The sequence below is a fragment of the Diadema antillarum genome, unplaced genomic scaffold (assembly GCF_040938485.1).
Source record: "Diadema antillarum isolate AM-2024a unplaced genomic scaffold, OU_Dant_1.0 seq00001256_RagTag, whole genome shotgun sequence".
NCBI lineage: Eukaryota > Metazoa > Echinodermata > Echinoidea > Diadematoida > Diadematidae > Diadema > Diadema antillarum.
The window spans coordinates 58827-75000 of NW_027272040.1; the positions used below are offsets into that span (position 1 = coordinate 58827).

Consider the following 16174-nt stretch of genomic DNA (forward strand, 5'->3'; position numbering starts at 1 on the left):
ACCTAAGAGTTATATAAAATTGTTTACTATGTTCGGAAATGGTTGTCATGGAAACCGTGATAACAAATCACATGTTACTGGGAAAAATTACGATACCAAATCTCCCATCCTGCATACTCACCCCTTCCCCCGAGAATGCTTTGGAATTCGTAATGCTATATAGTTTGCATTCTCAGGCCCTGAAACGGAGCCCTGCAAGGGATAGGCACGAAATCACTTTTACTTTTGTAATGTTCTAAGGCGAGGTGTTTGCATTTTATTTTGATTTATTCTCCCGCAGAAGACTTATACTAAATGTTTCTTTTATGATGGTTGATTGTTGACATGAACGTTGTTTGGAACGCACACTTAGTCGGCGACATAAAAATGTTATTATGTATCCCGGATTTGTGTGAAAAAGTAAGGCAAATATCACCCTCAAAAGAGAAAATAAGAAGCGAAAAGGAAGTAGAAGTGAAATGCGTACAATGCAATAACAGCTTTATTTCCCCTTCCCATCATTAAGTCGGTTATATCATCGAGTCTATATTGCAGATTATATTAATCCTTGGCCAAGTTCTATGTCCTTGGAGCAGACATGTAACAACTTGTTTGTTTGCAATTCGATTTTTTTTTCTATATTATCACAAATTTGTGAAAAAAAAATCATTTCAGTTATCACCAACACTCTAAATTCCCAGTCAACCAACAAAACGTACTACACAATGTGCACACGCCCGCAACCACCGTCTCAAACAGCGTTCACGAATGAAATACAGTAAACAGTAAACGAGGCAATTTCTCTTTTTTAAAGCAATGATTTGCCATTAGCGTACATTTACTAGAATAGCAGCACTTGACATCTATGTTGCTGGTTACCAAAATGCTGATTAGAATACCATACACAGTAAGAACATGCTTGAATCCTGCAAAATATATATAATTATTTCTCTTCAACAGTATTTCGTTTTGAAAGGTAAAGAACCTCAGTCTCCATTTGTGGACATCTAAAAACAAACAAAAAAATCCATCTGAAAGCAATCTTCTTAAATGATTAAAAGCTTTAGAAAAGAATGAGTCCTCAGTGAAAATGTCTTTCATGAACAAATCTCTGTGATATACATCAAAAGAGTTTGAAAAACAATACAAATTGCGCTGACTACATTAACTGCATTGACAGCCTCAATTTTTTTTTTAATGTGACATATACTATAATGTGTCCAGCATCACAAACGTTACACCAGTTAGAAAAACAAAATGTTCTCTTTAAGCAATATTTCAATATCTCTATCTTTTTAAAAATTTGTGGTTACATATCCTAGCTAATTATGACTGTACGCTGTTGCATTGAACTTTCGTCAATGTACAACTAAATTAGAATGGTGACTGCCAAATTTTTAAAAATCTACTTTTAGTCTGATATTATTTTTGTGTTCTGCAGACCAGTGTGATAAGGTATCTGTACTGAATACTCGTCTCTCAATGAAGAAAAAAAAATCACCTCTCCAAAATGCATGGTACCGGTATTTCCCTCTAATACTTTCCCTCATTCCAAGTACCAGAATACATTGCTGGGGCCCTGAATAGCTAACATATATTACAGTATTACCAACATCATGACAATTATGGCACATGTGAAAGAAAACCTGGCAAAACATACATCTTGACCAGTACATTTTCTTTTCACTACTTCTTGTACTTGGCGTTTGGATTGAAACATTTTACTTATGTTCGTTCCTTTAAGCTACATACTATTCTTTTATATCTTAAACTAGAAAAGAAAAAACATGCTCTATGCTATTTCCCTTCAGATTCACCAACTGTTACTTTGTGAAATTTTCTCTTTTTAAGCACTTCAACGTGCAGTTTTTTTTTTCTGACTAACATGTCACATATTTTCCTCCATCTGATGAAGAAAGGCAAAGTTCACTTCCCTTTTGTTGCCCCCCCCCCCCCCCCATAAAAACAAAAACAAAAGACATTCCAATCTGACAGGATTAAAATGTTGGCGTTTGGGCTTCAAAGGAAATAACAGGATCAATTTCCATGAACTACTAGTATGCGGCTTGTAACTGTGAGTCTCAAAGGCATGGTATAGTTTTGGTTGAGATGGAGATTCAGACTTTAACTTTTTGCAAGCAAATAAAAACAACTTATGAAATATGAAAGAGCATCAAATTCTTAGAGTAATTTGAAGTTTGTTTGATTAAAGTTCTTGGTTTTGAAACGGCCGAGAAATTTTTTTAAAAAGTGACACAGAATGATAATAATTAGAAGTGGGTGCCACCTTTATTAGGACCTCTTTGTTTTTGTACATCTCAGCCTTTTCAAAACCAATTTTTAACAAATAAATTTGGAATTCCTCTTGGTATTGTTTACTCTTTAATATTTCGTAACAGGGTTCTCATTATTTTACAAAATCTCCATATCAGCCCCCATCTCAACCAAAAGTAGGCCATCCCTCATCCCTTTAATGCTGCCATCAAAATTGGAAGTAGATCTACATCAAATCATATTGTAAATGCTCTTTGCCAAGTAGTGTTGTGCACATTTTGATATCAGGTCTTGTTTTACTTCATCACTAAGGGAAAAAAAAAGAAAAAAAAAGATTAGAAAAGAAGCATTTAATCTGGATTAGTAGAAATGTCTAATATATACACATGTCTTTTATATATTCAACTTCTATAATAGTTCTGAAAGCACATTGTGATTATATTTGAGAAGTTTAGATGGATGCATTCCACATGTAAGTTCAGGTTCTGATGACATCCTTCATACGGAATCTGGATGCGGACCGGATAGCCTGGCAGGGTTGTTTCTGGAGAGAGACAGAGAGAGAGAGAGAGAGAGAGAGAGAGAGAGAGAAAGAATGGTGTATCTGTCTTTACTTGATGAGGAAAGTGACATGGGCATTTTAATCTTTGGTGAAGACACAGTGACATATAGGCTAATAAAGACATACGGTTACTTGATTTCCTCTATATGTAGTGTTTCCTTGAAACTGTAAAGTATATTATTTTATACAGTAGATCCTAATTGTAGCAATTTAACCGTGAGTACACGATGAAATATAAAATGTAGGAAACTTTCATGATCCAAATATCCAATTCTTTCCATTAAGCTTTTTATTCCATTCAGAAGAATTTCAAGGTAGTGCTTGCCTGATACTGCAACTGGATACATTCAACACTTTCGTGCATATAATGTCCCTGTGACCTTTCACATCAATACCCTCATAACTAATCAAAGTCAAATTGCTTAGAGGTTATGGTAACTTTGCCATCCGAAGGTAAATATAATGTCATGGTAGCAATGCTCTACAGTCAATAAAAATCAGGGTTTCCCTGTAATTTACAATCAGCAGCAAAATCACAACAATAACTAAAATGCTACTTGTACAAGGCTCAGCAGGTAATCATCTCTTCTGTATAAAACCAAAGTTGAAGATGATCTGCTGAGTAAATGTTAAGTTATTGCAAGATGAGAATAGGACAGATGTGCGTGTGAATGATGACTGCAACAACATAAAAACTCCTGCAACCATCTTTGACAGAGGCTAAAAAAAAAATAATAATCAGCGTTAATTCATGTAAATCTTCGTTGTTGGAGTGATTGACTACATGCATATGCAGTACTGCATTCATTTAGCAAAACATGCGTTAATTTTCTGCCCAATGAACGATCGACAGTCAAAAATTTGGTCAAGATGTCAAAGGCTTGACAAAATATTCCAACATATTTGGGGTTTACATTTTACATGTACATGTATTATTGCTTACCTCCCACATTTCCTTTCGAAATAGAGTGCAGGATGCACAGATTAGAGGTTGGTAGTCAGGACATCTCTCTCTTTCTTTTTTTCTCTCTCTCTCTCTTGTCCGTAGTTGGCTGTGGTTTGCAGGGTCCATTTTGTCCACTTTGTGCTAATTCTGGTCGAAAATACAATTAACAAAAACTTAAATAAGTTATCATTTTTATGAGTGAAACAGGATAATCATACTGCAACATAAACAAACACATTCATCATGAATTAGAATTAATCATCACGATCTCATGAATCCCTTAGTATGAGATTTTGGATCTTCAGGTCACTGTCAACATTAATTTGTCTTACATGTAATACATTAATCATGTCATTGTTATTATCATCTTTGATGCTCTAAAGCCATATCTTACTGAAAATGAATTATGTAGGATGGAAGTCATCTTGACACCTGTAATTCCTGTACACAAATATTTGATTGTATCATGCTCTCATTTGTATGTGGATTAGGATATGATTTCCTTGCATAAATCGATTTGTATTCATGAGATGATATTCCTAATTTCAAATCGATGACACTTACTTCTGAGCTGGAAAGGGCATTCACATCGCAGTCAAGACATCTTTCTATCTCCCCCTCACTCTAGTGGATGTGATCTCAAACTCAGCATGTCCATTTGTTGGTGACACCTTGATAAAAATAAAGAACAATACATCACAGCATATCACCCTTACGTCATACTTAACGCAACATAATAACAATGGAAAGTTAATTGATCTGTGACTACAGACGTATTTTCATTTGTGCACACATTAAACACTTGTGCCAATTGACATGGTTGAGAAATATTTCATTACATATAATATCTTACTTGATTACATTTATGTTTGATTTTTATATGATCTCATCTTCAGTAGATAGAATACCGTTCTTTCATATGATCCTCTACAATAGAACATGCAATGAATTTACAAGAAAACAAGAATACACATCCGATCATAGATTTGCTCCCCTTATTATATAAATGGAGATACACGTGTATAAGATTATTCTCCTCTCTTTGTTTGCAAAGTATTTGTACACTGCATTGTAATGCAACTGTCAAAGCGAAAACATGCTTGTTACAATTTATTCAAATGGAATAGGAATATTTGATACTCAATGTATTTAGATTTGGCATTATTTTCAACTGGGCACTGAAGTGATACATTTGATAATCAAACACTTAGTAAGTTAGTATTTAAAAGATATTTCAAATTAGACCGCTATTTAAGACATTTACCGTTTCTTACCTTCTGGTTGTTCTGCAATTTGTTGCAGGTAGAAAGAGCTCAGTCTTTACAATTAGATTTTGGCAAGTCAGAATAGGCATATGTCTCTCTCTTTGGTGAAGTTTGAAGACAAGACTCAGTCTGTCCACTTGTTGGTACATCTAGCTGAAAACAGAAATCAACATGACTCAAATAATTTTTTTTTTCATCTTTAAAGCAGAGCATTATAAGCTAATAGTGAACAAAAAATAAAATCAATTTGAAATTTAATTGTTTTGAAAAGGCATCTTGACATTGACATAATTTTCTTTGTTTCCCATGCAAATCAATTATAACTAAAAATATATCTCTTTCATTAAGATGATATATTTTTTTTTTTAGCTTTTTAAAAAGTTAAAAAAGAAGAAGATATTTAGGTTTCAGTGAGTCGGTATAAATGATCCATTAAAAATGTAATATTTACATTTTTTCAAATGAACCTTTATTCTTTGAGACATTAACATAAGAACTTGGTACTTATGAGTAAAGACATTTCTAAATAGTTTCTCTTTGACTAGATCTATTTGTAAACTAGAAGAGTACATGTAAATGATTCACAGATTAGGAGAGGTTGGCAGTCAGGACTGAACACTTTCTCTCTCTCTCTCTCTCTCTCTCTCTTTCAGGCATATTCGAATGGCAAGATCACTTGGTTGTAGACTCGCTTTTATATAAAACACCTAGGCCTAAATCCTAGACTCTTTTTCTGAACCCACAGGTCTACAAATACCAGAAAGAGTGGAATCAACCTTAGACCTCTGCTCTAGAGACTAATATTAGCCTAGATAATTCACGTTAGAGCTAATGTTAGGATCTTCTAATGTTAGATCTAACATGAACTTTTTGATCAAAGTTAGCCTACATATATAGTATAATTATTATGCATAGATTTTAGAACCTCTAGATGCCTAAACTTAGGTCTAGCTAGGCCTAGTAAGCTGGGTCTTTACAACAAAACTGCCTAGATATGAGTAGTAGATTACTAGAAACCTCTAACGTTAGGTAGAATCAGTGGCCCAGATCTTGACTAAGGTTAGACCTAGATCCTAATTCCAGACGCCAGCTATTTATGCTTCAGACCCCGGCCCTAGATTTTATATTGTAGGTCTAGTATATTACTATTAGACTCTAAACGTTGGTAGATCTACATCTACATCTTCTGTATAGTCTACAGCCCCTTGCCCTGGACCTGGCTCTAGCCCTACAAATAGAAATACATCTAACCAGCGCAGTAACGTTAGTAGTAGTGGACCTGTACTGTCCACGTTATACAACTGCTAATGTGCTAACGTTAGGTGTTAAGTTCATTGTGATTATACTACTAGTGTCATAGGGCCTAGCCCGATTGAATTGTTTTGGCATAATAACAGGCGTAGCCGTACATTCTAGCACTAACACTAACATTCGTCGTTAGAGTAACACTACCCCTACTAGCTAGAATGTCTAACACTAACGTTAGTATTAACAGTTAGAGAGAGTGTATTACCGTTAGATAGATTAGACCTAACAGTAGACGAGGATTCAGTCCAACTGCATGTGATGAGGCCATAAATTACAAACCTAGATCGAACTAACAAGACACCTAAATCTAGACGTAGACCTAATGTTTGTTAGGCCTCTTTTCGCACCGTGTCAAGACGTGCTTTACGGAATAATCGCTGTTCCACTAACAAACACCGCCGGCACGGTCGGGTGGCGGCCCGGGGGTTGGTAGGCATGCCCGCGCCCACGGGATCGGTGCGAAATACAGTAATTAAAGACATCGGCCTAACGTAGTACTAGCGCTTGAACCTTGATATTAACCAAGTCTCAGATCAAAGTTGTATATCTAACTAATAGATCAAAACAGATTTTTAAGTTCCGTTATGCAGTGCAATAAGGAACTATGTATTTATTTACTAAGTTACTTACATTCGAAGGAAATAGTCCCTTTTCCAGTCACCACGTTTCCAACTCAACGACTGAAACATGCAGCTCTCGCGCGAGAGATTTTACCTGTATGTAGCTAGATCGTAGGGGTAGTGCGTGGTAGACGTACGCACACGTATTAAGTATTCGCGCGCACACAAGCTGCGCGGGGCTACTGGAAAATGCTCGGAAAATGCATTTTCTGAGTTCCTGCAAGTTCAGAGTTTTGATTAAAAGTAAAGATTTCTTCAAGAAAACTAGAAATAATATTGACATATTCAATTAAAGAAGCACTTGTAGTTTTATAAAACATTTAAGTACTTTTGGAAGATCATCTAATTAGCTTGGAAAAGCAAACTTCGCAGAACGTTAAGTAATCTGTGAATATTATTTCGAGAAAACAACACCCAAACATTTGAGAGCCCCATATATGGCTGTACAAAATGACTTTTTAAAATGCTAAGGAAACACATTTAAATTGCAATTTCATTAAAAGGGACAATTGAAACTCATGATCTTTCAAATATCAATTGAATGCAAGCAAAAAATAAAAATCGTGATTTTTGACATGCTTCTGAATTTTGTGCTAAAAATGACATTTTTCGGCAAAAACGCGCGTGACATCCGGCCGTACGCTATTCCTTAGTATTTTTGCAAGACTTTCAGTATGAGAACGGAGCATTAACAAAAAATGCCGTCGAATCCTTATCTAGAGCCTTTTTTGAGGTTTGGCTGGTCTACTACTGTACATGTTTCATTCTCCAGCCGGCCCGCGTTGCCTGGTTGCCCGCATTTGTGTGTGTCGGTGTCTGTGTACTCGACGTGTGTGTTCGTAGCTTCCATTATAGAAAAGAGTGCGCACACGCAATTCGCTGCTTGCGTACTTTGTACACCTAACGGAAATTCGCGCGCGTGAATCCCTGTCGCCTACGGACCCTGGATGTTTCCATCGATCGCCATGGGATCCCCATGTGTGGCCGGCCGGCTGGGGACCGGAGCGTGAGTACATGTAATAGCTTAGCTACACACTGTAGCCAGCTGCCACTATAGACAGTACCCTATTTCGTTTTGAGTCGGGGTAGAAGCGCTCCGTTGTGCAATGTCTGCTTCTTTTTCTCTACTTCTTCCATTTTTCCCTTGCCTCCCAAGTACGAAATGATTTTTAGAGTGTTGTGTGTGTTTTTTGTAACGTTATTGCATCATTTTTCTGCAAGGAAGAGGTGAGTTTCTGTTCGTGTACTGATGACGTGCACTGCAGTATGTGCAGGTGAAAAGCGTTCGAACTTTCTTTCCAGAGTATCGTGGAAACTCGATGTATTTCTAGGCCTATAAAAGGAGATCTCATGTAACAGAATACTTACAACAAACTATTTTCAGGTCAAAGTGAATTAATTTCCCTAGTTTTGTATCGTTTATTGACGATCTCAAGGATCTCGTCGTAATTTCCAATGTGTAGATCTATTTGATTTTCGCGTAGCTTTCGGTGCTGCAAACTTTTGCTAGGGCCTAATCTTACTACAAAAACGTATCGTTCTATTTCTGTTGTTTCTCACACCTCGTTTGGTACGATTTCTTCCATTTTATGTCACTTTATCCGTTCTCTTTATGCTTTGAAATATTTAAACGTAATTCTTTCAAGTGTCTCGCGATGTTATTTTCGTAACGGCGATTTCTCCGCTTTCGTGCAATACTTTTTCGAATCGAAGCGACGTGTGTTGTCTTTTCTAAATATTTGTGTTGTTGGGAGGTGTTGATACTTTGTATTTGTTATACTTATTTATTTTCCTCGGCGTTTATCTCGAGGGACTATGCGTGTTTCTTAATGTTAATAGGAAAAGGCTAAAATGATATGAGTGATGTCTGATGGTGATGATGAAAACCGTATGCTGGTACAAAAAGACGTCTTAATGTGAATGCTGAGCGTACGTGCCGTTCGCTTTATTTCACTTTCCCTCTTATTCTTCTTTCCCCCTTACTCTTCTTTCCCCTCCAAAGAATGATAAAAAAAGAAATTACATACACCTCACAACAAAAAGATCCACGCTCTACCAACCTTCGTAAAGTTAAATCTAAATGTTCAATATCAGCAAAGAATAAGGGGAAAGCACGAATGACAATAAATTAGAGCGAAGAGATTGTGAAATACTGAATACACGCAGTCTCTTCGGCTCGAAGAAACTGGACACCCACCCGGCCTCTCCCCTTGTGGAAATTTCCACAAAAACAGGTGCCACACCCAGGTGCGTGCCAGACGAAAGAATGCGCGCACTGGAATAAACAGCATGTTAGTATCCTAGAAATATCGATCGAAGAACCAGCTCATTAGTTGAATTAAAGGAATCATTGCAAAGATATCGTGATTCTATATCCTTTCTTTTGGCGCATAGTAGGAAACATCAAACAGTCGAATATATTGTACTTAATCGAATATCTTATGTTCCCTGAACAATAAAAAAGGATCGATTAATCAGTCAATTAAAAATGCAATCACGGACATACTTAGGTCTCGTATGCCCAGACAAATTCAAGATTAGGTCCAATGAGATGCAGTCATCACCTGGGGGGCGTTTCATCAACGAGTTCGTCGGAGTTTTCACCGACAAATTTGCTATCAGCCAATCAGACGCAAGGATTTACACTGACAACTGTCAAAAGCTAATGAAATCCTTGGTCTGATTGGCTGATAGCAAATTTGTCGGTGAAAACTCCGACGAACTCGTTGATGAAACGCCCCCCTGGTTAGACAGCAAAATCATGACAATTAATTTCAGTTCACGCTCATCATAGCTGCTTATTACTTTTCAAAGTTTTGGCTATCAACATTCGTTCGTAGGTGTTTTTTTTGTTTGTTTGTTTTGTATGTTTTTCCTCGTGAAAGACGTAATGACTTTTTCGTATCGAATTTAAACTCCATGTTTACCGTAAACAAGCCATTCAGCTCAGCTATGGCGCATTCGATCCATCGAACTTGCAGTAACCTCTTAGGCAGGAGCACATGGGTCTTTCATTTAAACTTGAAAGTGAAACCACGTGTTTGCACATTGGCGCAACCACACACAGCGCGGCATTTTTGCGATCATCTACAGCAGAGTTTCCGATTCCAGTCAGGGTAAAAGAAATTGGAATACTTCGGAAAATACTGATGTTTAAAATCCAGTAAAATGAAAAAGCCTGAAAACAACGCATGATTATGTTTTATAGTAAACAATAGTTGGAAACACCGAAGAGAGTTTTGCATTCGCTCACACAAAAGCTTTCTTGAGAAGATGAAAGGTTCCCCCTCCCCTGCTAGATAGTGGAAGCTTCCATAACCAGCCCAGCAAGTTTCTGGAGGTACATACATGCACTTGTACACATGCATTGCGCGAGAAAGCAATCAATCAACGCTGAACATTGCGTAGTTTGGATTCTTTATCGTGCTGGTGTCCAGCTCGATACTTCGGCATGTGTCGTAATGTTTTGTTTAGAGCCTGTAGGCCTCAAAAGTCGACGAGTTTTATTCAAAATAGCAAAAAGAGGGAGATGGAGAAATTACGGATTCTGGTGGAAAAATACGGATTTTGGAGCTGCTGAGTCCGGATTTGTGCTTCCAAAGGTTGGCATCTCTGCTAGCAATATGTCATCAAACGGTATCAACCAGGTATATTGTGCCATACGATTGAATGAATGAATGAATGAATGAAACACTGATTATTCAGTGAGTAAGTACATATACAGCCACAAAACAAACAAAAAATTGCCAGACATGGGATTTTTTAGTTAAAGGTAGGGGATACCTTTTACAGACCTCCCAAAATGCAGCAAAACATTAAATATGAACCTCAGGGGACTTGCTTAGGCCACTGCTTAGAAATTTGGAAGTCAACAGTTATCTAAAATTTGAATAATGCACAAAACTCAACTACTCAGTAGTTCTGTGTGTCAGCCACACTTACGCCTTTTTGTTGCATTCTTCTGTATTTGTGATCTATAAACACAAATCTAAAAGTACAAGAGCTGATGTAATAACATATAGAGTGTGTGGTAAATAGAAATGTTTGTAAGTGTTGATGAACTTTCTTCACAAAATATACATGATGGACACACATGCAGTACATGGGTCTGTAAAGGTAGCCTAGTAATGTACTGGAATTTACGGTGAGCCCCGAAAACAATTCAATTCAAATTCTAACCGTCAAAAAATGTACTAAATGTTACCTTCCACTTTCAATACTTTATGGGAGTTTCTAAAATGATATTCTCTTCAACATACCACTGTATTTATACAACTCTTCATTTAAGGCGTGCAAATGGGATTCCCTACCTTTAAGGGCAGTTTCTGTAGTATAGCCATGATAAAAATGATGGGTATACCGGGTACATACTCGGGTTGCTGAACCAAAGACTGGCTTGATTGCAGGTCTCATATCTACCAGCGACTAGCCGATAGCCAGTGATGGTTATGATCCCTTTATCTAATTATTCTTTTACTGATTATCTGATTAGCTCATCTGAGCCGAAGGCTCAAGTGAGCTCTTGCGATGGCTCTTCGTCCGGCGTCCGGCGTTCGTCGTGTGTAAACTTTTTACATTTTCATCTTCTTCTTGAGAACCCCTTGACCGATTTTCACCAAACTTGGCAGGTAGCATTCCTAGGGGGATAGGATCTCAATTTGGTTGTTCAAGTGGGCACCATACCCCACCTGGGGGGGGGGGGCAGAGGGGCCCAAAATTAAGGAATCTTTAAAAAATCTTCTTCTCAAGAACCAGAAGTGATAGAGCTAAGTTAATACTATGAATGAATACATTGATGACTGTAGTTTCAAGTTTGTTCATGGCGGAATCAGGGATGCCCCCCTTGGGACCCAAGGGAGGGGTCCTAATGGGTCCCAAATTGTACATTTTCATATTATTCCTTAAAATGCCATTATGAATTTTCACCAAAGTTGGCAGGTAGCATCCCTAGGGGGAAAGAATCTCATTCCCATCAAATGGGCACCATGCCTCACCTGGGGGGCCCCCAGGGGGCCTAAATTTGGACCGAAATTGTAAATGTTCATCTTTTTCTTGAAAAGCCTATCACAAATTTTCACCAAACTTGACAGGTAGCATCCCTAGGGGGATAGAATCTCAATTCCATCAAATGGGCACCATGCCCCACCTGGGGGCCCCAGGGGTCCCTCCCCTTCCTGTAAGGAATCTTTACAGATTTTCTCTGGAACCAGAAGTGATTGAGCTACAGGTGTAAGTTGATACAATGAGTCAGTACATGTATATTGATGACTGGTGTTTCAAGTTTGTTCATGGGAAAATCAGGGGTGCCCTACCCCCCCCCCCCACCCCCTTGGGACCCAAGGAAGCGGGATGGGATGGGGGGGGGGTCCAAATGCGGACCTAACTTTTCATCTTCTTGCTGAAAACAACATAATGGATTTTCACCAAACTTGGCAAGTAGCATTCCCATGGGGATAAGATTTCAAAGTGTTTGAATGGGCACCATGCTTTCCTTGGGGACCCCAGGGAGTCCAAACCTCCTAAATTAATGAATATTCAATATTTTTCTCTAGATCTAATCAAAAGTGATAGGGCTTTAAGTCTTTTCCCCCAAGTTGCATAATCCAACATTCTATAAAGTACAGTCTACTTGGTAGTATTTTTTACCAGTGTGATGGAATATGTAACTGGACACCATGCCCCCACTCTCAAAGCTACCCCCACCATAAGTTTCCAATGTTCTCAGGTAAGAGTCTGCAAGAATGCATGGAAGGTGAACTTGCGATGCTCCGGTGAGCGCGTGACCCCCGGGTCTCTTGTTTTATTATTCTTTTACTGATTTGTTAAATCAGTTGCAATAAAAAAACCTTGACGTAATACTCATTGATTTGAATATAAAGTCAGTCGTATCACATCTAAACAAGTGTAATCACTGGACCAGATCTCGTCATTTCAAGTCACTTCAAATTTAGAATCACTTCCTGCAGAGGACATGATTTCTTCTCTTTTGAGTTCATTACAAGTAAGGATAATTGGTAAAGATTTGTGTGCTGTTCAGTGAAAAAGATGAGTGTAAAAGAAAGAGGAGAAGAGAGGACGGGGGAGATTAGGAGGAGGGGATATGGAGGGGGAAGAGGAGGAAGAGGAGGAGGGGAGAAGGAGGAGGAGGAGGAGGAGGAGGAGGAGGAGGAGAATGTCTTTATCTCTTTGCCCTTTGCCCTCAGGTTTGTTTCCCGTGACGCAGTAAAAAACCCTACTCTCAAGTTTTCTTGTGATGTGCTCTCCCTCCCGTCACACATGATTACCTCGACTTTCACGATGACCCTGTATCCTCTCAGTAACCGCCACAATTATTCATTAGGGAGCTTTAGATTTGTGACGCGGAAATTTAAGACGACTACTGCGTTGGCCGTTCTCCTATCTCCCTGCGTCGTGTTGCAAAGTAGTTTTAGATTCCTCGAGGTCGCAACCTATAAAAAGTAAATTGGCGCCCCCATTTGATCAGTGCATCAATAACTCTTTGCGTCGTGAATTGAGCGGACGCAAAAATAGCCTCGAACACGTAGTGTGAAACTCAGACGACGCAAAATGTAAATACGTAGATCGATTTGATAATCCATTTTGCGCATGCGTAGAACAATTTTTTTTTTATTCCTCTGAACGTCCGCGACGCGAAAATCTAAAGCTCCCGTGAGGCGCGACGTCAGTGTATTAAAATAAAAGCAACAAAGTACTTGTAGATTATCTCTGCAGATTACATCCTTCATTGCTTCAGGAGATTTTTTTTTTCCCCAAACCGCAAACTTACAGGGACTACGTTTATTGTTCTCCCATCATACCCCTGGATACTTCTGTGGTCTTCCTGTTACTAAGGCAACTTATTTTCTGAGACATCCGCCCAGTGATGCTGAAAGGTGCCCGGAGTCATATGGTTTCCGTGTAGAGGGCACTGACCAATATATTATCCTCTGGGATTATAAATCACACGCTTTGAACTAGCAAAAGTCTATTTCCTTCAAGACACTCGTGCCCTAACACATCTGTGATTGTTTGAAAAAAAAAATTACCTTTTTTTTTTTTTAACTTCATCAGGGAGTTCTGATTAGATATTTGTTTAAAAAAAGAAGACAATTATAGGCCCTGTGTTATCCTAAAGGAGCGGACTAGTGTCAACTTTAAACAGAACCACGTCACCCTCCTCACTGTGCGATACATATATCTGATGGTGTGTTTGTGTGTGCGTGTGTGTGTGTGTGTGTGTGTGTGTGTGTGTGTGTGTGTGTGTGTGTGTGTGTGTGTGTGTGTTGTTTGTTTGTTTGTTTGTTTGTTGTTGTTTATTCCCGGGAATCTCTTTCTTGTCTACTTCCACGCATAGTGTTTACAACAGACTTTATTCATCTTTCCTCTGGGTTTCCATTTGAATAATCTCATTCACGATTAGTGGCTCACGCGTAATACGGTCTGCAATCGAAATGCCAAAAAAAAAAAAAAATGAAATGAATAATTGATTTTGATACTAAGAATGCATGCTTTTATAAACCTATAAAGCCGTAAGAGATCTAAGTATCTCGATGATGGCCCAAGTCTGTTCTCTTTTGTTGTGTGAAAAAGTTCGGATAGTGAGAAGAGGAAGAATTGTGACTGTAATCGATCACAGTTAACGTACATGTGAAATTAGTCTGGGAATCATATGAGAGAATGTTTGATAATGCAGATTTAAGAAGCTGTACTTGGGAAGAGATTCTGTTCGGGAGGAAGGAATGCAGTATGGGAAAACACCAATTGTTAAATCATATTTAATTTTGTTTAAATAATTATTTGATTTTCAAAGCAGAAAACATAGAAAGCCGCCTTCATGTAATGAAATGAAAAATAATATTTTAGGGGATAGCTTTGAGGAAAGGAAACTATAGCATCATTGAGGGGAACTTTAACTATTCATTTCAGTAAATGGGAAAATTAGCGAGTGTAAAAACAGAATGGAAGGACCCGGAGCCAGATCTCCACGGGGAAGGGGGATGGGATGGGAAGGGTATAGTGGGGTTGGAACGGCATGGGGTTATTAGTTTCTAACCGCGGGTGGGAGGAGATTGATAAAAAGGGAATATAGATTCCATTTTTGTGGTTGTATCTTGGAAGTGTCAACGTTTTTTTTTTTTTAATGAATGTACTCTCTTGCTGAAAGTACAGCTTGATTTTATTTCAACGATCATAAGTGTGCAGTGCACATTTTAAGGTGCTTTGTACATTCTTTATGAATGCTTTGTTTACTGAAAGTACAGCTTGGTTTGATTTCATTAGAATTGTGCTATGCTGAATTGTGTCAATTTCTGAATACATGTAATTTGATTGTCATGAATTTGGATCAATATGGAATTCATAAAAGGTTATGGAAAAAAGTACATAAAGTAAGATCGATTCTCTCTTAATTCATCGTTAACATTACGTTTATCTCATTTTATGTTTGTATACAAATCATTTGATTTTCAATAAAAATTATGTGAAGTCATTAGACATACGCAGAGATGTAGACTATCACAAATCCCAAAAATCGCAATGAGTAAGGATAAACAATAAATAAATAAAACAAAACAAAATAAAACAGTCATCGAATTAAGCGCGATAAAACATGATATAACCTTTTTGTTTCGATTTATGAACATGCATCTCGGTCTACCTGCCAAAATCAGGTGGACAAATTGGTGCAAGCGAAAATAAAGGGTGCCACCTATCACCAATTATGTTTTAGGGTGTTCTACTCTACCTGAGGGTGAGCACGCACGCAGGAGACACTATGTATTTGGTTGCTTGGTTCATTCGACGAGGCGTTTAGTCATAGTGATTCGTTGTGCAGGCTATCTTTAGAAACATGAGTGGCTGTCGCGATAAACCGGTGTCAATTTGTGGATTATTTCTTATCATAGAAAGCTAAAAATAGCTATCGACTATCGATACCGGTGGCAATACACTGGTTAAAGTGAAGTTAATGTGAGCTTGCTTTGCTGAACTAGGATGATCCTTCGTATGCTGTCGTTTTCATCCTCACTATAAAATCTACTTCAGGTCAGAGAAGATGTTTTAAACGTGCAATCAGGAGGATGTTTTTATATTTTACCAGTAGACACTCTATAGATATGAGATAGACAGCATAGGATACCTTTTCTGTTAGTTAGTTAGTTAGTTAGTGAGTTAGTTAGTTAGTTAGTTAGTTAGTTAGTTTTTATTTCGTTTGTTTGCGTAT

The 16174-nt window shown here is 38.0% G+C and overlaps 1 long non-coding RNA gene across 1 annotated transcript; it reads right to left on the reverse strand.

Annotated features, from left to right (window-relative positions):
• Positions 1-2607: 2607 nt before the first annotated feature.
• LOC139745348 (uncharacterized) lies at positions 2608-7007 on the reverse strand. Its single transcript, XR_011711885.1, has 5 exons — positions 6965-7007; positions 5036-5179; positions 4326-4432; positions 3759-3908; positions 2608-2797 (listed from the first exon to the last, which is right to left on the reverse strand). It is a non-coding gene; the product is annotated as an uncharacterized lncRNA (long non-coding RNA).
• Between the last annotated feature and the right edge of the window lie 9167 nt (positions 7008-16174).